At 33.7% G+C, this 24,847-nt stretch overlaps 1 protein-coding gene across 1 annotated transcript in view; it reads left to right on the forward strand.

Moving 5' to 3' along the window:
* Positions 1 to 11,984: 11,984 nt before the first annotated feature.
* Positions 11,985 to 24,847, forward strand: part of abo (de-etiolated protein 1 abo) — a 40,536-nt gene continuing 27,673 nt past the window's right edge. The window contains exon 1 of the mRNA XM_089102158.1: positions 11,985 to 12,032. The gene's annotated coding sequence lies outside the window, so the exon portion shown is untranslated. The remainder of the gene's footprint in view (positions 12,033 to 24,847) is intronic.

The raw sequence follows: 24,847 nt of genomic DNA on the forward strand, positions 1-24,847 counted from the left end.
AGAAACTTGGCAGGATATATTCCTTATCTTAATAAAAAGTGGTATTTCTAAACTTTGTATTTGCGTCTTAATATATTTTTACTAAATTCATAATTAACTAAATTAAAAAGCTTTACCACAGTTTGTCAGGCCTGGCACTCAAAATATCTGAGCCTTTCATTTGCATATTAGTGAGCTCTGGGTGTTTCTTAAAGGAGGGTAGTGTGGAAGCTAATGCAAAACCCAGTTTGTGGAACAGCTGTCTTTTAAAGAGTTTTCCAAATGGATACATATAGCATATAAAATGACTGTAGTTGATAGATCTATTAAAAATTTGCCAGAAAAAAACAATATTTTTACACGTGGTGATGTAGTAGGCTATGTGTGGTAAATAGTCCAAAGAGGCAGGACAAACTAAAAGATATCAGGATTTGGTTGCTGCACGGCTTCTGCAAATCACGAGTACGAGATAGATTTCCCTAAAAGTATTTTGCTGAACAAGTTTTGGAACAGTACATCTGTAATAATTAAAAGTGCGGCACGCGTCGCTTTTTAACTTTTCAGGAGAGCCAAAAAACAGAAAAAAGGTTTGTCGGCTTTGGTCACTCTAAAGGATGAGGCTAATGGAGATCAAAGAACACCTTCTGAACCAACTTCTTATGCTCTTTTCAGTGGTATAAATTAAATTCAAATACTATGGGTGAAATCAAAATTATTTCATTGTATGGCTTATGTCTCCTTTTTCCTATAGATAAGATAATCTTATTCTGTCAAAAGTGTTCTGAGCGAATTCAAAATTAACCCAATTTAGGTGTTTGTCTGCTTTTTTCTTAGCAAAAAGAAACAAAAGTCATATCTACATGCTATAGCTCCATAAGATAATCTTCTTCTGTCAAAACTGACACAAAATAGGACATTTCTCATTTGATTACTCGTGCTGAGTTTACCCATGTTCGACTAAAATGGTATATTTCGCACTTCTAATTATCTTCTTCTTCTTCTTCTAATTCACAGCAGGTGGGCTATTCAGTTGATACTATTTAGCCCTTATCTTTTTGCTTCACTCTGTGGGCAACAGAGCTACTGGCTTGGTTTTCTCTTATTTATTAGATATTCTCAGATATCTTTCGGTAGATCTTTCAACTCAAGGAGTTCAAATATAAGATTATAGATATCAATTTCTGTGCTCTGTGTGCAGGTATAGTTGGCTAGGCTCTTGGCTGATAGTGAGATTTTGTGGTGTTTGAAGCATTTTAACAGTTTACAAAGCTAGGTATGTTGTGCAGACGTCAGCATATTACATTCAAACAGGCAATGGTCAATTGTTTCATTATTCATATTACAATGCCTGCAAAGAGGGGACAGGGGAATTGAACCACTTGAATTAGAAAACTTATATGAGAATGCAAAAAAAATTAGTTCATTTGTTCCAGAACGAATTCTATGATAAATTTTAGAAAGATACTTATTGGGAAAGGGGGAAAGGATAGGATTAATCTTATTAAAAGGATTAATATATCCTTTTATATCTTATTATAGGATTCTTATAGGAATCTTATTATAGGATTAATCTTATATCTGATAGCCTCCATCGGTAAATATCTCTAATTGGGATTGGTCTCCCACTTCGCTGGTCAATATTTATGGCATTTTTTGCTATTTCATCGACCTGATGATTACCACTTATGCCAGAGTGGCTAGGAATATACTGAAAGTAAGTTCTTATGCCACTTGAAGCAAGATTATCCATAATACTGAGACAATGATAAGTGTCAATGTCCAACTTATACTGAGGAGCTGAGGCCAGCAACTCCGGGCTTGATAGAGAATCGGAATATATGATAATATTATTTGAATTTGCAATCAAAGGTTATTTTTCCTTAAGGTGTTCTAATGCCATGATTATGGCATTAGTTTCATGTATCATGAACTTTTAAGTAAATATTCAAAAAATTATAAAGAAATACTGAATGATATTTTAATATAATTTCTCTTGCGCTTTTCTTTTTTGGATGTTTGAGTTTGTAGGGGTTTTCAAACAAGCTTGAGGATTTTTAAATTGGTAATTGGTTCCAGATACCAATAAAAGATACATCTGGACATGTTTTCATTTGTTCCAGAATGGTCTCGTTTAGTGACCTCTGGGATTTTATTATGGAAACACTGAAATACTTTTTGTATGTAATTTTTAATAGCTTGAATAGTATGCATGTATTTCACAAGTTTTACCTGACATAGGGTTACCATATAGATCTTATGGTAGAGGCTCCACCGTGCCGGGTAAAGAATGTAAAGCCTCGAAACCCGTTAAGGCAGGTGGTATTTCTTCTGATGAGCCCTAAATGGAAGGTTCTACTTGGAAATGTTTTGCTAGATTTAAGGTGCTTTTGCTGGTAAATTTACAACGACTTATATTTATTGATCACGACTTTGCATGGATTTGGACATTTCTATTTGGTTGACGGTTCGGGTATACTGTTTGGTCCTTGGTAGTTGGATAGATGGGTATGGTGAAAGCCTCGTTCATGTGCACATTTGTCTCAATTGCTGGTTTGGGACGACTGTTTTTTTTTTTTTTTTTTTTTTTTTGCCAAGTAATTACCTCTTAAACATAATATAATCTCTCGCCCATTACAATTTTCAGGTGAGGAAGGAAAGCACCACTGGCAACCTTCTCATTCATTTTTGACCCATCAACAAATATTTGGAAGTGATTTTTTTTATTCAATTTTTGTAAGATGTTTTGTCAAGAGAAAGCTACGTCTCTCTCTTATTCTTGTTAATCCACTCTCCATAAGCAGAAACTTGGTGCTTGTGGGTTTCCTAAGACCAAATATGAGACGTATCATATCATTTTGTGTTGTTTTAATTTTTTCCATCTGGGTCTTTGCACATGCACCATAGACGATTAGCCCATAGTCAATATGGGGTCGTATACGTGAATTGTAAAACTGGAGTAAGGATTTCTCCTTACAACCCCAGGGTGTGGAAAGAAGTCTTTTTAGTATATTTGTTTTTCTGTACCCGTTTTTTATTGTGTTTGAAATGTGGAGGTGGAAATTAAGTTTTTGGTCAAGCATGAGACCTAGGTAATTAATATGATTATCTTCTGGAATAGTTGTTTTATTTAGAGTCATTTTTGCACTAATATGGCTACGCTTTCAGTGAAATTGGATTATTATTGAATTTGTAGGTACTATGAGTAAATCTGAATGTTGAGACAAATTTTCAAATTATAAAAGTAACATTTGAAGATTCTACTGTGCTATCTCAAAGGTTTAGCCTGATGACCATATCACCAGATCGTCAGCATATTGTAGATTTGTGTGGGGTAGGTTCATATCCCAGAGAAATAGGGCAAACAGGAGGCAACTGAGGACTGCTCCCTGAGGTAGGCCTTTGGTTGTTGTGTTTTGGGTTGAAGAGGCTGAACCAACAGAAACGATGAAACTTCGTACTTCTATGAAGGATTTAATAAAAGATACTAGCTTAGGGGGTACTCCAAGGTTTGCAAGTTTGTTTAAAAGGATTTGGTGGTTCACATTGTCATATGCCCCTTCAAAATCTAGGAAAACTACAACTAGGACATTATTTTTTTTAGAAAGATTCATTGATTGCATTTGTTAGCAAAATGAAAGCTTCTGTTGAGGAGTGGTGTTTCCTGAATCCAGTTTGAGTGTGAGGGATCATATTATTTTTTTCAACAAACCAGAGGACTCTGTGATAGATCATTTTCTCCATTATTTTCCCCATTACAGGAGTAATCACTATGGGCCTATAGGACTCAGGGTTATCTTTGGGTTTATTTTTCTTTAGGATTGGTAGGAGGGACGAATAATTTTGCAAATAATCTATCCAGAGAAACACAGGAGCCAATTATACATAAAGTCATAAGCCACATCTGTGGGAAAAAGACTTCCCCCAACCCACTCCAGTATGAGCTTATACATAATAATACCCATTATGACAATGATAATGAAAAAGCTAAGCTATTTGCAACTCTTTTTTTTAATAAGCTAACATCAAATAATCGAAGCAAAATGTCCCCAATTTCCATGGACCCAAGTTACCAACCACTCCCAGGATCCGAGTATATAACTAGTCCATTTTCAATCCAGGAAATGAATAATGCAATACATCATATTAGGAACAAAACTAGCGGCAGCTATGACAATATACACCCTACATGGATAAAGAATCTCACCCCTTCATACAAACAAGAACTTCTAAATTGTTATAATCACGCTTGGGCATCTTCTATGTTACCCAATATATGAAAATGTTAAGCTCACACAGGAGTGGGTTGGGGGAAGTCTTTTCCCACAGATGTGGCTTATGACTTTATGTATAATTGGCTCCTGTGTTTCTCTGGATAGATTATCTGCAAAATTATTCCAGTATTTATATTTAGCATCTATTATAGTCATTTTTAGATTAGATTTTGCTTGTAATTTTTTAAAATATGTAGTAGGTGATGGTTTTTTTTTATGAATTCTGTCCTAGCTGCCTTTTTTATTCTCCATTTATTTAGGCACTCATTTGTCCACCATGCTTTACGAATGTGTTTAGGGAATGTTTTCTTAGGTGTTGTCCTGGGGATAGCATGATTAGCTGTATTTATTAGTAAAGATGTCAAGACTTCAGCATGTGTGTCAACTGTTATGTTTGAAATGCATGAATTTTGGGTGAAACTTGTAGTTTCATCATTTAGCTTATTTTGGAACATAGACCAATTTGCTTTAGTGTTGATATATTTGAATGTATGTGATAGAGTTTCAGAAGGTTCATTTAGGGAGCAAACTATAGCAAAGTGGTCAGTACATAGACTGTCAATTTTCTTATATAAATTTTATTCAAAATATTTAAAGACACAATTTGTAGGTCGATTGTGGAGAATCTGCCACTTTTGGGGTTGAAATAAGTATTCAGGTTTGGAGGGGTAGCAACAGCTAATTCATTATTATTTGAAGTCATAAGCTCAATGAATTTACCAGCTTTATTTGCTGGTTTATTCCCCAACAAAAGGCTGTGGGCATTGAAATCTCCACAAATAATGATATTTTTTAACATATTAGAATTATTTATATAATTAAAGAAATCCATGACATCTGTAGTTTGGCCATTAGGGTTATAAAAGCTTATTGTGTAGGTTTTTATATTATTCAGCCAAACATTGATACCAATTGCATCAACATCATTTGCAAAATCTGGAAAATTAATGCAACAGAATTTAATCTGATTTTTAACTAATAAAGCTACCCCACCTCTTTTTCTCTCTGATGATCTATTCTTTCTGAGGATAGTATATACCAGAGACTTAATTTGTTGATTTTGGATTAAATGAGTTTCCTGGAGGCAAGCAATATTGATGGACTTATTATTCATAAAAGATATTAGTTCATTTAACTTATTTTCTGTGAGTGATCTTACATTCCATTTGTTAGCAAATTGCTGTTAGCATTTGTTAGCAATTTGTTAGCATTTGTTAGCAAAATGAAAGTATCTGTTGAGGAGTGGTGTTTCCTGAATCCAGTTTGAGTGTGAGGGATCATATTATTTTTTTCAACAAACCAGAGGAGTCTGTGATAGATCATTTTCTCCATTATTTTCCCCATTACAGGAGTAATCACTAGGGGCCTATAGGACCCAGGGTTATCTTTGGGTTTATTTTTCTTTAGGATTGGTAGGAGGGACGAACATTTCCATATATTGGGGAACATAGAAGATGCCCAAGCGTGATTATAACAATTTAGAAGTTCTTGTTTGTATGAAGGGGTGAGATTCTTTATCCATGTAGGGTGTATATTGTCATAGCTGCCGCTAGTTTTGGTCCTAATATGATTTATTGCATTAATCATTTCCTGGATTGAAAATGGGCTAGTTATATACTAGGATCCTGGGCTTGGTTTGTAACTTGGGTTCATAGAAATTGGGGACATTTTGCTTTAATTATTTGATGTTAGCTTATTAACAAAAAGAGTTGCAAATAGCTTAGCTTTTTCATTATCATTGTCATAATGGGTATTATTATGTATAAGCGCACACAGGAGCGGGTTGGGGGAAGTATTTTACCCACAGATGTGGCTTATGACTTTATGTATAATTGGCTCCTGTGTTTCTCTGGATAGATTATCTGCAAAATTATTCCAGTATTTATATTTAGCATCTATTATAGTCCTTTTTAGATTAGATTCTGCTTGTAATTTTTTAAAATATGTAGTAGGTGATGGTTTTTTTTTATGAATTCTGTCCTAGCTGTCTTTTTTATTCTCCATTTATTTAGGCACTCATTTGTCCACCATGCTTTAGGAATGTGTTTAGGGAATGTTTTCTTAGGTGTTTTCCTGGGGATAGCATGATTAGCTGTATTTATTAGTAAAGATGTCAAGACTTCAGCATGTGTGTCAACTGTTATGTTTGAAATGCATGAATTTTGGGTGAAACTTGTAGTTTCATCATTTAGCTTATTTTGGAACATAGACCAATTTTCTTTAGTGTTGATATATTTGAATGTATGTGATAGAGTTTCAGAAGGTTCATTTAGGGAGCAAACTATAGCAAAGTGGTCAGTACATAGACTGTCAATTTTCTTATATAAATTTTATTCAAAATATTTAAAGACACAATTTGTAGGTCGATTGTGGAGAATCTGCCACTTTTGGGGTTGAAATAAGTATTCAGGTTTGGAGGGGTAGCAACAGCTAATTCATTATTATTTGAAGTCATAAGCTCAATGAATTTACCAGCTTTATTTGCTGGTTTATTCCCCAACAAAAGGCTGTGGGCATTGAAATCTCCACAAATAATGATATTTTTTAACATATTAGAATTATTTATATAATTAAAGAAATCCATGACATCTGTAGTTTGGCCATTAGGGTTATAAAAGCTTATTATGTAGGTTTTTATATTATTCAGCCAAACACTGATACCAATTGCATCAACATCATTTGCAAAATCTGGAAAATTAATGCAACAGAATTTAATCTGATTTTTAACTAATAAAGCTACCCCACCTCTTTTTCTCTCTGATGATCTATTCTTTCTCAGGATAGTATATACCAGAGACTTAATTTGTTGATTTTGGGTTAAGTGAGTTTCCTGGAGGCAAGCAATATTAATGGAATTATTATTCATAAAAGATATTAGTTCATTTAACTTATTTTCTGTGAGTGATCTTACATTCCATTTGTTAGCAAATTGCTGTTAGCATTTGTTAGCAATTTGTTAGCATTTGTTAGCAAAATGAAAGTATCTGTTGAGGAGTGGTGTTTCCTGAATCCAGTTTGAGTGTGAGGGATCATATTATTTTTTTCAACAAACCAGAGGAGTCTGTGATAGATCATTTTCTCCATTATTTTCCCCATTACAGGAGTAATCACTAGGGGCCTATAGGACCCAGGGTTATCTTTGGGTTTATTTTTCTTAAGGATTGGTAGGAGGGACGAACCTTTCCATATATTGGGGAACATAGAAGATGCTCAAGCGTGATTATAGCAATTTAGCAGTTCTTGTTTGTATGAAGGCGTGAGATTCTTTATCCATGTAGCGTGTATATTGTCATAGCTGCCGCTAGTTTTGGTCCTAATATGATGTATTGCATTATTCATTTCCTTGATTGAAAATGGGCTAGTTATATACTCGGATCCTGGGTTTGGTTTGTAACTTGGGTTCATAGGAATTGGGGACATTTTGCTTTAATTATTTGATGTTAGCTTATTAACAAAAAGAGTTGCAAATAGCTTAGCTTTTTCATTATCATTGTCATAATGGGTATTATTATGTATAAGCGCACACAGGAGCGGGTTGGGGGAAGTATTTTACCCACAGATGTGGCTTATGACTTTATGTATAATTGGCTCCTGTGTTTCTCTGGATAGATTATTTGCAAAATTATTCCAGTATTTATATTTAGCATCTATTATAGTCCTTTTTAGATTAGATTTTGCTTGTAATTTTTTTAAATATTTAGTAGGTGATGGTTTTTTTATGAATTCTGTCCTAGCTGCCTTTTTTATTCTCCATTTATTTAGGCACTCATTTGCGGCACCTTGCTTTACGAATGTGTTTAGGGAATGTTTTCTTAGGTGTTTTCCTGGGGATAGCATGATTAGCTGTATTTATTAGTAAAGATGTCAAGACTTCAGCATGTGTGTCAACTGTTATGTTTGAAATGCATGAATTTTGGGTGAAACTTGTAGTTTCATCATTTAGCTTATTTTGGAACATAGACCAATTTGCTTTAGTGTTGATATATTTGAAGGTATGTGATAGAGTTTCAGCAGGTTCATTTAGGGAGCAAACTATAGCAAAGTGGTCAGTACATAGACTGTCAATTTTTTTATATAAATTTTATTCAAAATATTTAAAGACACAATTTGTTGGTCAATTGTGGAGAATCTGCCACTTTTGGGGTTGAAATATGTATTTAGGTTTAGAGGGGTAGCAACAGCTAATTCATTATTATTTGAAGTCATAAGCTCAATGAATTTACCAGCTTTATTTGCTGGTTCATTCCCCCACAGAATGCCGTGGGCATTGAAATCTCGACAAACAATGATATTTTTTAACATATTAGGATTATTTATATAATTAAAGAAATCCATGACATCTGTAGTTTGGCCATTAGGGTTATAAAAGCTTATTATGTAGGTTTTTATATTATTCAGCCAAACACTGATACCAATTGCATCAACATCATTTGCAAAATCTGGAAAATTAATGCAACAGAATTTAATCTGATTTTTAACTAATAAAGCTACCCCACCTCTTTTTCTCTCTGATGATCTATCCTTTCTCAGGATAGTATATCCCAGAGACTTAAGCTGTTGGTTTTGGATTAAGGGAATTACTCGGAAACGAGCAATATTAATAGATTTATTATTCACAGAAGATTTTACTTCATTTAAACTATTTGCTGTCAGTGATCTTACATTCCACTCGAGTATTATTATGTGTTTTATAGTTGATTTATTTTTCATATGACTGTGTATCAATTGTTCAGCTTTGTTAAACGTAAAGCAAGATCTTTCTTTTGCTTGAATGAGCATATTAGAAGGGATGTAGATTTTTGCCAAATCTGCAAAGATTTTTGTTGTCTGTAGTTGATGTATGTTCATGTCCTGATCTGAATTACAGTTTAGAATGAATAAGCATATATTTGTGAATTGCATTTTTGGTTGTGCATCCTGTTTGTCAGTTAAGGGATTAATTCCTGGTAGTGTTTCTGGTTTTTTTTCTTCTTGGGAGGGGGGGGGGCAGGCTGACCTCACCTCACCGGACAAGGAATCTTGTTGACTTGGTGATTCCTTCTGATAGGGATGTGAGCTAGGGGGCTTAGAAGATGGTGTTTTATACGGGGTACTTGATGCATTGGGGGCGTTTGACTAGGGGGTTTTGGTTGATTTCATTACTGGCTTTATTGGGTATTGTTGGGCAGTATTTGCTTCCATTGCTGCAAAGGGATATGGGGTGGCCTTCTCTGTTGCTATTTTTAGTGTTAGAGCTCTTTTTTTAAATGCAGGACATTGTGATTTATTTGTAGATTCATGTGGGCCTTTGCAATTGATGTATGTAGGCTGAGTGTTGTTGCAGGATGTCAACTCTTTAGGATGGAAAGCTTTACAATTACTACACTCTAGGAGAATTTCATTGCATTTGTTTGTTGTGTGTCCCAGTTTGAGACACTTCTGACCCTGGATAGGCTTAGGTTTAAATTCCTATTGTGGTTTGATTTGCCCAAATAGGAATAATTTTTCTGGGATATTAGTTTTTTCCTTCAGTGTAAATAAGAAGGATCTACCTGTTTTTAGGCCATTAGAGTTAGGTTTGCCAAGTTGGGTAACATCTTCAACTGGGATTGTGTTGCAAGCTCTTTCTGAGAGCCCTTCTTTTAACTCCTGAATGGATATTTCTGGGGGAACACTATAAACTACTATTGTTGTTGGTGATTGTTTTGGGTTCCATTTAGATGCATTAATTGGGGTATTCAGAAGGGATTTTAGGTTAATAACTGTGTCTGCTGATTTCTGATCTTGGACAGATATTAGTAGAGATCCATCACGGTTAATATTAAGAGAGAACATTGATTTTAGCAATTTGAAAATTGCAACTCTTATTGCAGTAATCTTTTTTATTTCAAAGGGGGTATTAGGAGTAATTTTAAGGTAAATTCCTAAGTTTTGGTAGGGAGGATCTTGGGCAGGGAGAGGGGAAATGCTTTTGATTGGGGAGATTTTTTCCTTTCTTTAGAGCTTCTAGAAAGGACCTCTTGAAACCCATTATCATCATTTATGGTGACATTAGTCCCTACACTTATCACTGTCCTATTCTCAGAATTTGAGCTATCATTTGAACTTTGAGATAGTGAGCTTGACCAGCCAAGATGGGTATCAGTTTCACTGTTATTTGAGGTGGGATCTAGGGGGACTTTTTTTTGGAGGACTTCTAATCATTGCCTATTGGAAAAAGCTTTAAACAAAAACAAAACTAAAACAAGAAGGGATAATAGAATGATATCAAACCGTCTGCACTATACTATGGGAGGAGAAACACCACAATATAGCCCTGAGGATGAATTGAGCAGGATTGGTTCGGTACAACTGCTGGTTAATTGAGATAAATTTCACAAGAAAATTTATTTTAAATTTCTTAAAAATTATCATGTCCGAGTGGAACCTGTTCTTCGTATTCTTCACGAGCCACAGAGAAGATGACTTAGCTGGAGATTCTGGAGTAACAGGTGTCAAAAATTGCTGCCGTCATGCGCAACCTCTCAGTGAGAGTTGGTTTGTGCTTTCCTTACCTTAAATCGTACTTGTCAGCGAGTTAACTTGGCTATAACCTTTGTTTGTCTTAGACAATTAAAATATGCTGAACAGAATTTCAGGTGTTTCAATCACTGGTCCACAGGCCCTTGGAAAATTTGTGGTAAACTCACTTGTCATTCCTCGCGTGTCTATTAAACTAGTAAATTAACTCGTCCATAATTGTATACAGCTTAGGCCAAATACATTTTCCACATAAGGAGCTTGCAAAGCAGTACCTTATCAGCATTCAACTGGTTAACCGCAACCAAATGAGCATTATAATTTTTCTTGCACAGATCTGCTCAAAATGTGGAAGTGGTTATTATTACCAACAACTCACCGTAGAACCAAGCCGCCTGAGTGTGCTTTGCTGTATTGAAGTGCGTATGCTGAACAAAATTTTCCAAGCTCACTTATCTGAAAACCTAACTAAAACAAAGACTGCTGATTGGAAAGCTCAGGAACTAATGTAGCCTTAGTAGCAATAATTTTACAAACAGATAGACACTTGTTTGGAATGTACCAAAAAAGCTACATGTGTCATATACAAATTGCCAAAAAAATCAAGAAAGGGAGAGGAGAAATAAATTCTATTGAAAAAGAGATTCTCTTGCACAACCAAGGTTTAATCCTAGGTTGGAAGAAGGGAAAATAAAATTTTGTTTCCATAAATTTTGTTGGCTCAAGTCCTTAACAATTAACTATAGAAGAAACCAAAGAATGTAAGCAGGAACAGTTTAATTATTGACTGTGGTAAGTGACTTGACTACAGTTTAGTCAATAATATATGTGACTGAAGGTGAATAAAAGTTCTGAAATAAGATAAAACATGTAAATCACTATTAGAGTACTACCTTTAACCTACAAAACATTGATTTTTTAAGATTTAAATCATCATTTAGCGGTTCAGCTTATTTGGGAGTCCTCCTAAATCTTTATTTCAAATGCATAAGACAATTAAAAGCAATGTTGATAAGGTTCAACGGTCATAAAAGGAGCTACATAAATTCCCAAATGAATTGGAAATGATCAGAAGAGGAGGAGGGGCGCCTGCCATAAATATTTTAAACTTCAGTGCTTTTGAGCAAAATTATTCTTTCCAGGCAGTAGTCTTCATTCACTTGAAAGGTTAGTAGTCCGCAACGCTGCATCAATTATGATGTCATTTTTGAAGAAATAGATTTATGGTTGGATAATTTACAGTTTCCTAAAATAATTTTTATCTAGCTAGTTGGATTTTATCAAGTAATTCCAGAGGAACTAATTATAGGCCTAGCTGGATATTATTATTATATTGGAAAGAAAATTGGTAAAATTCTACTTTAGTTACTTTTGGCTATCTTGGAAAGGGGTTGGGTTAGGAAAATGAAACTTTCAGGGATGGATCTACATGCTAAGGTATGGGTAAAGTTCTACGAAATCATATTATTGAGTTAGGAGTAAAGTGAATACACCATTTGATGCCTTTTTTTACGCTAATTACGAATATAAGAAGCATTTCTATTGGAAATGAATTTCAGCCCCCCCCTCTTATTTAGGTTATACCTAACCTAACCCTGAATTGGCCTATATAGGGGGGGGGGCCGAAATTCATTTCCGATAGAAATGCTTATTATATTTGTAATCAGCATAAGAAAAGGCATTGAATGGTGTATTCACTTTAGTCTTAACTCAATAATATGATTTCGTTTTACATTCTACCAAGGTATGTCCTGGGAAGGTACTTTGAAGTACCTGCCTCCACTCCTCCCCCCTTTATATAATGGTAAATTACTGCACATTAGCCTACTAGTTGTTTTAGCTCACATTTCATCCTATATTACTATCATAATTATAAATCACTGTTTACCTTACACAACTTCAGCTTTTAACCTTGTTCTATAAAATATATTCCAAAATCCTATTTTCATTTAACAGTCATTCCTTTAAACTTATTTACTATCTAGCTGACATTGCTTATGGAACCTGTTTGTGATACTATTTAGCCCTTTTCCTTTTGCTTCACTCTGTGGGACTAAAGTAGCCTGCAAGTGCCATGGGGTAGAAGACAACTCTGTGTTGATAAGCCATTTAAACTTTTAGTTAGGGAAAGGATTTGACAAGAGATAGACCTGTAAAAAATCCAAATTGTTTTTAGAGGAAAAATTATGTTATGAGAAGATATTTTTATTGGTCCTTGAACTCATAAAGTTTCTGTTGAGTTTATTGAAACACCAGCATAGACTTCCTGTAGTTACAGACTCCATAAAATGTTTAAAAGTGCAAAGATGCACCTTAGCCAGGGGGAAAGTTGTGCTTGGGTTGGATTTCTAAGGAGAGAATTTTCCTTTGGGGGGGAAATGTTACACTGGGGGGGGGGGGTATTGACAAAATTACTATATGAAATTCTTTTTAATTGTTTTACATTCTCTTTGCCAAATTTTTTATATAGAGATGTTCCAGGACTTTTTTTTGTGTGTTTTGTTTTCTGGGAAATAATTTCCACAGAAGGGGGCATTTCTGGAGTGGCCAAGAAACCAATATATAGATTAAAGTCTTATTCCAATGTAAAAATGCTAAGGAGAATTTGTCAGGGTGAATTGTCCACAAGCAATTTTACAGAGAGGGGGGAGTCTCAGCAAAGAAAGAATTGTCTGGAGGGAATTTGACAGGGGGGAGGTGCACTTTATGTTGGATAAAATTTCCATGGAGGAGTTCTGTGAGGGGGAGGGGTATATTTCATAGAGGGTGAGCCAGATTTAGCAGCATTATTTGAAAAACAAACAGAAATTATGCCATATATGAAGGATTCAATACCTTATTCTTTATGCTAAAGTTTGACCGTTTACTAAAATTGAAACACAGTGGCTTTTTAATTTGAATAGGAAGCTTTTTTAAAAGTGCTTACAGCTTTAGCATAAAGAGCAAGGTATTGAGGAGGGACAACCCTTCATATCTGGAATAAATCTGCCAAAACTAATATGCCAATGGTGTTTTAATTTTTTATGGACTGTGAGCCAAAATCAAACCAGCATTAGTTGAAAAACGTTCAGAAATTAAATAAAAAACAAGTTTTATTAACTGAAAGTAAGGAGCAACGTTAAAACTTAAAATGAACAATAATTATTCTGTATATGAAAGGGGCTGTCCCCTCCTCAACCCCTAGCTCTTTATGCTAAAGTAACATAAAGAGCAAGGCATGGAGGAGAGGACAGTCCCTTTCATGTAGGGTAAAGGTACCGATTATTTGACAGTTTTTGTAAAAAAACAGTTTTTGTACTCTAGAAGTCTTAATTTAAAGACTTTCGGTTTGAAAAGGGTTTTAGTATGTAGGAAAAACATCTAAAAATCTAACAGTTTCATTAGAAGTTTGAAGTTTTGTCTGGAAAGGGCATAAAACTCCAATTTTTCGAAATTTGAGCATTTTCACCAACAAATTTGACACAACAAAAGTTACCTGTTTTCGACGCAATTTGAAACCCCATTCAACACCCGTATTGGGTGACAAACCGATGATTCGATAGTTTTTATAAAAAACCAGTTTTTCTACTCTAGAAGTCTTAATTTAAAGACTTTCGGTATGAAAAGGGTTTCAGTATGTAGGAAAAACATCTAGGAATCTAACTGTTTGGTGAGAAGTTTGAAGTTTTGTCTGGAAAGGGTACAAAACTCCAATTTTCTGAAAATTAGAGCATTTTCACCTACAAATTTGACACAACAAAAAAGTTACCTGTTTTCAATGCAAGTCAGAACCCAATTCGACACCCGTCTAAATACTTGGGGAATACTTGTGGGGGGAACCTGGTGTATTTGACATGTATATTCTTGTTTCTTTGTTTTTCTTCAACTTTATTTAATGTATAAAAGTATAAAAGAATATGCAAAAAGTAGAGGTAATAAAACTAACAAAATCGTTTCAAGTATGTAGTATTTGGTATAACAAAATTAGTACAAAAAATTTTAATACACATTATTAAATACAAATAGTAGTGAGTATAACAAATTTAGTATAACAAAATTGTTTCACTAGCATTTCGGAAGGGATAGGGTCTAGGAAAATGGGAGTTGATTTCAAGAAATCGAAGAAGTTTATTTGATTTAGTGGATTTTATTTTCATATGCACATTCTTAGTTTCGTTCAAAACATAGGCCTACGCATCATTTTGTATAAGATTTTGTATTCAATAAAATTTGTATTTTTTATTCGGATGAAGGATAAATAAGGGTATAATCCAAAAAAATCTGGGGGGGGGGGCAAAACGAGGTCTTGGGGGGTCAACTGCCCCCCCCTGCCCCATAGCAATTTACACCCCGGCATGGTATGAGGCCAAGCGGCAGTTCCTCAGATGATTGAAAAATCCAGGGTCTGTAAGTAAAACTTCAAAGTTTAAAAAAAAACCTTTTGTTTAAATGTTCTTTCATCTGAAATAGGCTATTATTATGAATAATAATCATCAAAATCTCTCGTTGCACAGAAAGCACCTGTAGATTTGACAGCTATGGTGCCTATGGTTTTGTCAGTGGATCCTGGAATTTCGACACCTATTATTTCTCATCTGTTTTACATGTTCAGTGAAGTTTCAACAAAGTCACCTATATTTCGACAGGGCCTGTTGCTGTCTGTCCAAAATTTTGACAAGGTTACTACGAGATATTCACCAAAGAAATAAATCCCTTGATAGAAGCCGATATTTACGCTTGAATGCGGCTGAAGGAACATTTTTAGTCCACCTGGTATTCCACTACATCGAACAAGAATTTTCAACACTTGGAACCTAGTTTTGACAATACAATTCCCGTCGACAGTTTTAATTGATTCTACGAAGAAAAAAGCTCCTTTAGCGACATTTCCAAAAAAACCATATGCGTCTTGACACATTAATACTTACCAAATTTTTTTCTGGCGATAAATAATCAATCGATGATAATTTGAACGTCACAAATCTGAAAATTTGTTGGGACCTCGTTTTGCGTCAAAAACAAGAAACTGACCGAATTGAATGTTCTTTTCTTATCTGGTTGTACTGGATATAGTGTCCACGTTTTGCACCAACAAAATATAACAACGGCTCCAAGAGATGGCGCTCTAAGTCACGGCTAAGCAGAGCTATCCCGTTTTGAAGGAAAATTTCAACAGTGGTTCCAAAATTGCACTGTCAAGTCATCGGTGCCTTTACCCTATGGTACAATTGCTGTTTGTTTTAAGTTTTAATGTCACTCCTTACTTTCAGTTAAAAAAAAAATTGTTTTTATTACTTAATCTCATAAAGACAATACTTTTGTCAGCATATGAAGAACCATGTATATTGCAATTATATCCGTCTGGTTTATATGCAAAGTAACACAACAGACAAAAATTAATGTACAAGAGAGTAGTGAAGAATTATGGTATACAATGTAATATTTGGCAGGGGTAGTCACTAGTGATAAATCACTAGGGGTGGCAACATGATTGGATGATTTTTGGGGATTTGGGGAACCAAATTTTTTTTGGTGTGGCACATAGATTTTTGGGGAAATCCCCAAAACATTTGGGAATAGTGCAAGCCCTGCTTGATTCTAATCAGGAAAATCAAAATACTTAAATCACACAAGAAAAGAAAAGCTTCGACTTTGTGGTTGACCCAATAAAGAACTGCCACAAAATCAATTCAAAGTCAACCAAGCACTGCCGCCTCTTCTGGTGCTGCACCAGCAATGTTGTGACATTTCAGTGGCAGTCAACCAAGCCTCTTGGTGGTGGCATTTGGTTGATGCTATGGCATGGTATTGGGGTCTAGGTAAGACAGAGCACTGCAAACATCAGAATCAACTTTAGAGGACAAGTTATGTCATGGGAAGATATTTTTGAAATCCCCCTTTGCCCCAAACTCAGAATTTTCCAAAATTCCACTTTAGAAGCTTTTTAAATATTTCTAAAGCATTAGTAGATAGAGCGCTACAAATATCAGAATTGACTTTCGATTACAAATTATGTTATGGGAAGATGTTTTTGAAATCCCCCTTCCACCCAAACTCAAAATTTTCAAAAACTTTACTTTAAAGGCATTCAAAATATTTCTAAAACAATAATAGATACTTCTGTAAAAATCAGAACCGACTTAAAAGGCCATGTTTTATCTTAGTACGAAGTTTTTGAACTCCTCCTTCCCCCCCAAATTCAAAATTTTCTAAAATTCTACTTTAGAAGCTTTTTTAAATATTTCTAAAGCACTAAGACATAGAGCACTACAAACATCAGAATCAACATTAGAGGAAATTTATGCCATGGGAAGATGTTTTTGAAATCCACCTTTGCCCCAAACTCAAAATTTTCCAAAATTCTACTTTAGAAGCTTTTTTAAATATTTGTAAAGAGCTAAGACATAGAGTGCTACAAATATCAGAATTGGACTCAACCAAGTCTGTTGATTTTGAATTAAAGTTATCAAGTATTTTGCAGTAGGTTGCTTAGGTTGCATCAAGACATGGCCAATTGTAGACAGAGAAAAGCCAAGACAGATAGTCCAAGTATTTGAGAGGCAAATTTTTAAATAGCTGAGGCATGGGTAAATGGCAGGAGTATGCATGACTCTCTTATTGGACACATACTTGTTTGTTAGTTTTTGGAAGTTTGGGAAGTTTAGTTTTGAGTTTGGGGGGAAGGGGGATTTCAAAAACATCTTCCCATAACATAATTTGTCCTCTGAAGTCGATTCTGATATTTGTAGTGCTCTATCTATTAGTGCTTTAGAAATATTTAAAAAGCTTCTTAAGTAGAATTTTAGACATTTTTGAGTTTTGGGGAAGGGGGATTTTGAAAACATCTTCCCAAGACATAACTTGTCTTCTAAAGTCAATTCTGATGTTTGTAGCACTCTATCAATTAGTGCTTTAGAAATATTTAAAAAGCTTCTAAAGTAGAATTTTGGAAAATTTTGAGTTTGGGGGAAGGGGGGATTTTAAAAATCTCTTCCCATGGGATAACGTGTGTTTTAGCACTCTATCTATTAGTGCTTTAGAAATATTTTAAAAGCTTCTAAAGTAGAATTTCAGAAAATTTTGAGTTTGGGGGGAAGGGGGATTTCAAAAACATCTTCCCATGACATAAATTGTCCTCTAAAGTTGATTCTGATATTTGTGGTGCTCTATGTCTTAGCACTTTACAAATATTTAAAAAAGCTTCTAAAGTAGAATTTTGGAAAATTTTGAGTTTGGGACAAAGGGGATTTTCAAAAACATCTTCCCATGACATAAATTGTCCTCTAAAGTCAATTCTGATGTTTGTAGTGCTCTTTGTCATAGCTCTTTAGAAATGTTTAAAAAAGCTTCTAAAGTAGAATTTTGGAAAATTTTTAGTTTGGGGGGAAGGGGGATTTCAAAAACATCTTCCCATGACATAAATTGTCCTCTAAAGTCGATTCTCATGTTTGTAGCGCTTTATGTCTTATCACTTTAGAAATGTTTAAAAAAGCTTCTAAAGTAGAATTTTGGAAAATATTGAGTTTGGGGGGAAGGAGGATTTTAAGAACATCTTCCCATAACATAATTTGTCCTCTAAAGTCGATTCTGATGTTTGTAGCACCCTATGTCTTAGCTGTTTAGAAATATTTAAAAAAGCTTCTAAAGTAAAATTTTAAGTTTGAGGGGAAGGGGGATTTCAAAACATCTTCCCATAACATAAATTGTCCTCTATAGTTGATTCTGATGTTTGTAGCACTCTATGTCTTAGCGCTTTACAAATATTTAAAAAAGGTTCTAAAGTAGAATTTTGGAAAATTTTGAGTTTGGGGCAAAGGGAGATTTCAAAAACTTCTTCCCATGACTAAAATTGTCCTCTAAAGTCAATTCTCATGTTTATAGCGCTCTATGTCTTAGTGCTTTAGAAATATTTAAAAAATCCTCTAAAGTAGAATTTTAGAAAATTTTGAGTTTGGGGGGAAGGGGGATTTCAAAAACCTCTTCCTTTGATATAATGTGTCCTCTGAAGTCAATTCTGATATTTGTAGCGCTCTATCTATTAGTGCTTTAGAAATATTTAAAAAGCTTCTAAAGTAGAATTTTGGAAAATTTTGAGTTTGGGGCAAAGGGGGATTTCAAAAACATCTTCCCATGACATAACTTGTCCTCTAAAGTTGATTCTGATGTTTGTAGCTCTCTGTGTCTTACCTGGACCCCAGCACCATGCTAGCGCATCAACCAAATGCTGCCAACGAGAGGTTCGGTTGACTGCTGCTGAAGTATCATAACATTGCTGGTGCGCCACCAGAAAAGGCGGTGGTGTTTGGTTGACTTTGAATTAATTTTGCGGCAATTCTTTATTGCGTCAACTGCAAAGATGAAGCTTTTCTTTTCTCGCTTGGTTTAAGTATTTCGATTTTCCTGATTAGAAATTAAGCAGGGCTTGCACTATTCCCAAATTTTTGGGGATTTCCCCAAATATCTATGTGCCACCCCAAAAAAAATTTGATTCCCCAAATCCCCAAAAATCATCCAATCATGTTGCCACCCCTAGTGATTTATTACTAGTGACTATCCCTGCCAAATTTTACTTTGTATACCATAATTCTTCACTTCTCTCTTGTACGTTAATTTTTGTCTCTTGTGTTACTTTGCATGTAAACCAGACAGATATAATTGCAATATACACGGTTCTTCATATGCTGAAAAAAGTATCGTCTTTATGAGATTAAGTAATAAAAACAAGTGTTTTTTGAACTGAAAGTAAGGAGTGACATTAAAACTTAAAATGAACAGCAATTATACTGTATATGAAAGGGACTGTCAACTCCTCCACACCTTGCTCTTACGATACTTTAGCGTAAAGAGCTAGGGGTTGAGGAGGGGACAGCCCCTTTCATATTCAGAATAATTATTGTTCATTTTAAGTTTTAATGTGACTCCTTACTTTCAGTTATTAAAACTTGTTTTTTATTTAATTTCTGAACGTTTTTCAACTAATGCTGGTTTGATTTTGGCTCATAGTGCATGAAAAATCAAAACACAATTGGCATATTAGTTTTGGCAGATTTATTCCAGATATGAAGGGTCGCCCCTCCTCAATACTAAAGTTTAAATGGCTTATCAACACAGAGTTGTCTTCTACCCCATTGCACCTGCATGCTACTGTTAAAGGGGTTATGATAAGCAAAGTTGTGACATCATAAATGGGTTCCATAAGCAATGTCAGCTAGATAGTAAATAAGTTTAAAGGGATGACTTAAATGAAAATAGGATTATGAAATATATTTTAATGATTAAGGTTAAAAGGTGAAGTTGTGTAAGGTAAGTAGTGATTTATAATTATGATAGTAACATAGGATGAAATGTGAGCTACAACAACTAGTAATGTGCAGTAATTTCTCATTATATAGAGGGGGGAGGAGTGGAGGTAGGTACATCAAAGTACCTTCCCGGGACATACCTTAGCATGTACATCCATCCCTGAAAGTTTCATTTTCCTAACCCAACTCCTTTCCAAGATAGCCAAAAGTAACTAAAGTAGAATTTTACCAGAAAATTTATTGTCTACTTATCTGTTTATATATCAGAAAGACTTTGATAGGCTACTTCATTATTCACCTTGTTAAATGTCAATGCTTATTCTAAGAGAATTAATTATCTAGCTACTTGGATATTGTCATCGGATTGCATGAGATTTTATTTATCTGCCTAGTTAAATATAGCCTATGTCAGAAGATCCAAGACTCAGTATTATCTACCTAGTTAGATATTCTTGCTGTGCCTGAGAGAAACAATTTATCTGACTAGTTGGATATTATCCCAAAACTGCATAATAGAATTTACTTATCCTCCTAGTTAGATATATATATCAGGAGTGTTAAGACTTGGTATTATCCAGCTAGTTAGATGTTCATGCTATGCCTAAGAGAAATGAATTATCTGGCTAGTTGGATATTAACCCCAAACTGCTTAGAGAATCTTCTTATCTGCCTAGTTGGATATATATCAGAAACACTAAGGAACATTATTATCCAACTAGGTAGATATTCTCTCTGCCTAGGAGAAACAATTTATCTGGCTAGTTGGATATTAACCCCAAGCTGCTTAGAGAATCTTCTTATCTGCCTAGTTGGATATATATCAAAAACACTAAGCTACATTATTATCCAACTAGGTAGATATTCTGTATATTACATAGACAGTTAAATGTTCAGCTAGGTAGATAAAGATGTAAGAGTCTTTGAAATTTTATTATCTGTCTAGAATGATATTTTATCTTGATACTAAGTGTAGTTGGATATTATTTTTAGATTCCATAGAATGTAATTTTTTTTAAGAATATCCATTGGGCACCTTCCTGTCAAATAAAGACAACCAGAGCCTGTCTTGCTGGTTAAATACAGCACATAGCTAAAATAGAAAATAGCAACAAATTGGAAATAAGAAGGTATATTTAAAAATCACGGGGGGGGGAAGGCTCCCCCCCCCCCTGACTGGCACACCTGCCTTTATGAAAATTTAGAAAATATAGCCTAGTTTGTTGAATGTGGAATACATTTTGTGTTTAGTTTAGGCCTAGGCCAGCAAACCTTGAGAAACAACTATTTTCAAGGTAGCAAAGTATTTAATTCCTAATTTTAGCTCATATGGCCTACCTCACGTTTTTCTATTTTGAATTTTGTCTTAGCTGTATTAATGCATGGTTGTGTGCAAACAGGTTCTGGCATGCTCTGACCAAAAAGTGCAACCAAAATTACAATGCCATGTATCACAGAAAAAAGTATGTGATACAGACAGATGTCTATGTGCCCTATCTTATAATGGTAAAAAAAAGGACAAGATATCCTTTTGTCTGATATGATGACAGCCAAATTGATTGGTGCCAAAACGTTATTTCAGTTGGATGTCTGTATTATATAGATTTGGTTTTTAATTAATTAAAAAATATTTTCCAAGAAATAAGTTTTTCAACAAAAAGTAAAGGCCATTTTAAACTAAAGATACAAATCAAAATGACCAGAAATTACTATTACAGGATAAATGAAACCCAAAACAAACAGAAATTAAATAAACAATTCTAGCAAAAAGCATAAAACAAGTAATAATATAAATGAATAAACAGATCTTAAAGCAAGTAATGCTTAGATTGAAAATGAAAATTAAATTAAAAAAAATAAAAAAATTTGCTATTGAAGTATAAATGAAATTTAAAACAAACAGAAATTAAATAAACAATCAATGCAAACAATCATACAATAGATATTGATGTAAATGAATAAATAAATCTTAAAACGAGTGAAACTTAAATTGAATATGCAAATCAAGCTTGAAACAAACAAAAATCACTACAAACAAGAGTTTGGGTATCACCTCCTTCTCTCACTGTAAAAATCTAAAATCTACTGCATCATTCGAACTTTACTGAAAACTTTTACCTTAAATAAAATAACAAATGGAAATTAAATAAACAATAAATGCAAATTAACAAACAGTAGATATTGATGTAAATGAATAAATAAAACTTAAAACAAGTGAAACTTAAATTGAATATGCAAATAAAGCTTGAAACGAACAAAAATCACTACAAACAAGAGTTTGGGTTTCGCCTCCTTCTCTCACTGTAAAAGTCTAAAATCATTGGAGCTTTACTGAAAACCCATTTTACGACAAATATTTTCTTTTCTACTTAATATTGAAAATAAGCAATAAAATTATAGTAAAATTTTGAACTGATGAGCTCTCAGCAATTAATATCATTATACATAAAATATTCAGTTTAATTTATTAGCTCTTTCTAAAGTTGTTCAAGACAAATATAGTTTCACTACAAACTAAAGTTTGGATACTGCCCCTTTCCTTAACTGTAAATAAAAACCGAAAGTCTACTGCATCATTGGTGCTTAACTGAAAACAAATTGTATTACAAATATTTTCTTTTCCAGTGCTTACAGGATTGAAAATAAAAATAAAATTACAGTGAATTAAATTCTTGGACTGATGGATCTTTCAACAATTAATATCATTATACATCAAATATTCAATTTGATTTTGGTTTTACTTTCTAAAACTGTTCAAGACACATATAGTTTTCAGTAAAGCACCTATGGCAGAGTAGGTTTTAGACTTTTACAGTGAGAGAAGGAGGCAATACCCAAACTCTTGTTTTTAGTGATTTTTGTTTGTTTTAAGCTTGACTTGCCTATTCAGTTTAAGTTTCACGCGTTTTAAGATTTATTTATTCATTTACATTAATATCTACTGTTTGTTAATTTGCATTGATTGTTTATTTAATTTCCGTTTGTTATTTCATTTAATAAAATAAAATAGAACTTAGCTTGGGGGACGAAGTGGCAATGGGAAACCGTTATAACAAGCAAAATTTCAAGCAATTTCTATATATGAGAACAGGGAAGAGAGAGAGAACAAAGGACAGAGAGGAAAGAGTATGGCTGCAAGCAGTACTTGTAATTAATACATAGAGAATAACTTGCTGAGTTTGCTACATGCTCTAGTAAAGACTAAAACAATGCTCCTATTGCTACTCCCTCTCCTTCCTCTCTCACCACATAATTTTTCTGACTATGATTATTTTTACTTGAACAAGTTTTTGACAATCATTCCAAATAACTTGAACAATTTATTAATAGTCAAAATTATTTTCATATTCAGCATGAATTTTGTTGCTTACAATTTAATAAAGATTATTGGTTTTAACGTACAGTTAAAAAAAACTTTTTGTCACATCCATTTCAATTGATTATGTTTAGGTAATTACATAAAAAGCGTGTATCTAACTTTCAAACGGTAAATAAGATAACAAAAAGTACTAAGTTTTGCTACAATTGTACTAATATTATATTGAGTTTGTCAGCTTTGTAGTAAAAAACTGCTATTCTTTTACTAGACTTGAGGATGTGATGTTTGTTTCAGTTAATTAACTAGTAACAAAAAGGGCAATCATTACACTTTGATTAAGCTGTTTTTTTTTCTAATAAGATTGTCAGGTACATCCTACAAATAAGTCAATTTATTTGAATTTGGGTAAAATGTTGTTCTTATTCACATAAAATTTAAAGACAACACTATTTTTTATGGAATGTTTACAATGATGTTTGTAATTTTGAGGGGTTTTACTCTTCATATATAGATTAAAATTCCATTCTGATACACTTAAAGAAACTTTAGTGTGAAGATTTAGATTATTGGTCAGCTGCCTTTTCTAACTAGAATATTTTTCTGGGAATTTTACTTCAAAGAATCTTCCTTTTTGAGAATTTTCGAGTTTTCTTTTTTAATCTATATAACTTTGTTCGATAGCCAAAATAAATAATTTTCATATAGCCAGAATATTCTCAAATTGAAGTAAAAGTAAATGACAACATTAAACGTCCAATAAGTGAAACATTTAAATGCTAGAAAAGTGGAATTACTGTCATTGTGCCAAAGGGCTTGAAAGAACTCTATAGTCTGTCTACCCTCATATATTTGTAAAGAGCATAAAATAAGGCATCAAGTGGTATATTTGCTTTATTCATTAGTCAATAATATGAACCACAAAATATTTACCATGTAGCCTACATAAAAGATCCATACATGTCTGAATTTAGACTAGAAGCGTTTATCTTTAATTTTGAGTTTTCTTCTTTACATTGTATTTAGTTTTTAAAAAAATGTGTTTTTTCGGTAGAGTTTTATGCATATTGAAGTTTTTCCCAACTTAAGAAATGATTTTAGGCAACCTTATAAATTAGGATTAATCAAAGACATGAGGCTTAAGACTTTTTTATTGTGCCTTGTTTGAGCTGAAGGTATGTTTTGCAAGGTTGTGTGCTTTTTATAACAGTTAAAGGTCAATTTTTCATTTTTCTCATAATTTAGGTTAGAGGAAAGTAAACACATCACTAAGGCTAATACTTTTTTATGCTCTTTCCAAATATAACAATTACTTCTAGGGGAAATTTCATTTTGACTCCTTAAAGGGGTCCCAAAAGGTACCTGTTTTTGGTAAAGGTGAAGAATTGAACCTCTTCAGAAGGGGACATGTTAGAAAAAAAAAATTTGAGATTGCTAATTTTTATGGTTTTGTTTATATTTTTGGCAATTCAACCCCAGTCCCTCTAATAGTCTTTTATAGCCAT

This window comes from Artemia sp. Qi Xiang Cuo, chromosome 16, assembly GCF_049724085.1.
Source record: "Artemia sp. Qi Xiang Cuo chromosome 16, ASM4972408v1, whole genome shotgun sequence".
NCBI lineage: Eukaryota > Metazoa > Arthropoda > Branchiopoda > Anostraca > Artemiidae > Artemia > Artemia sp. Qi Xiang Cuo.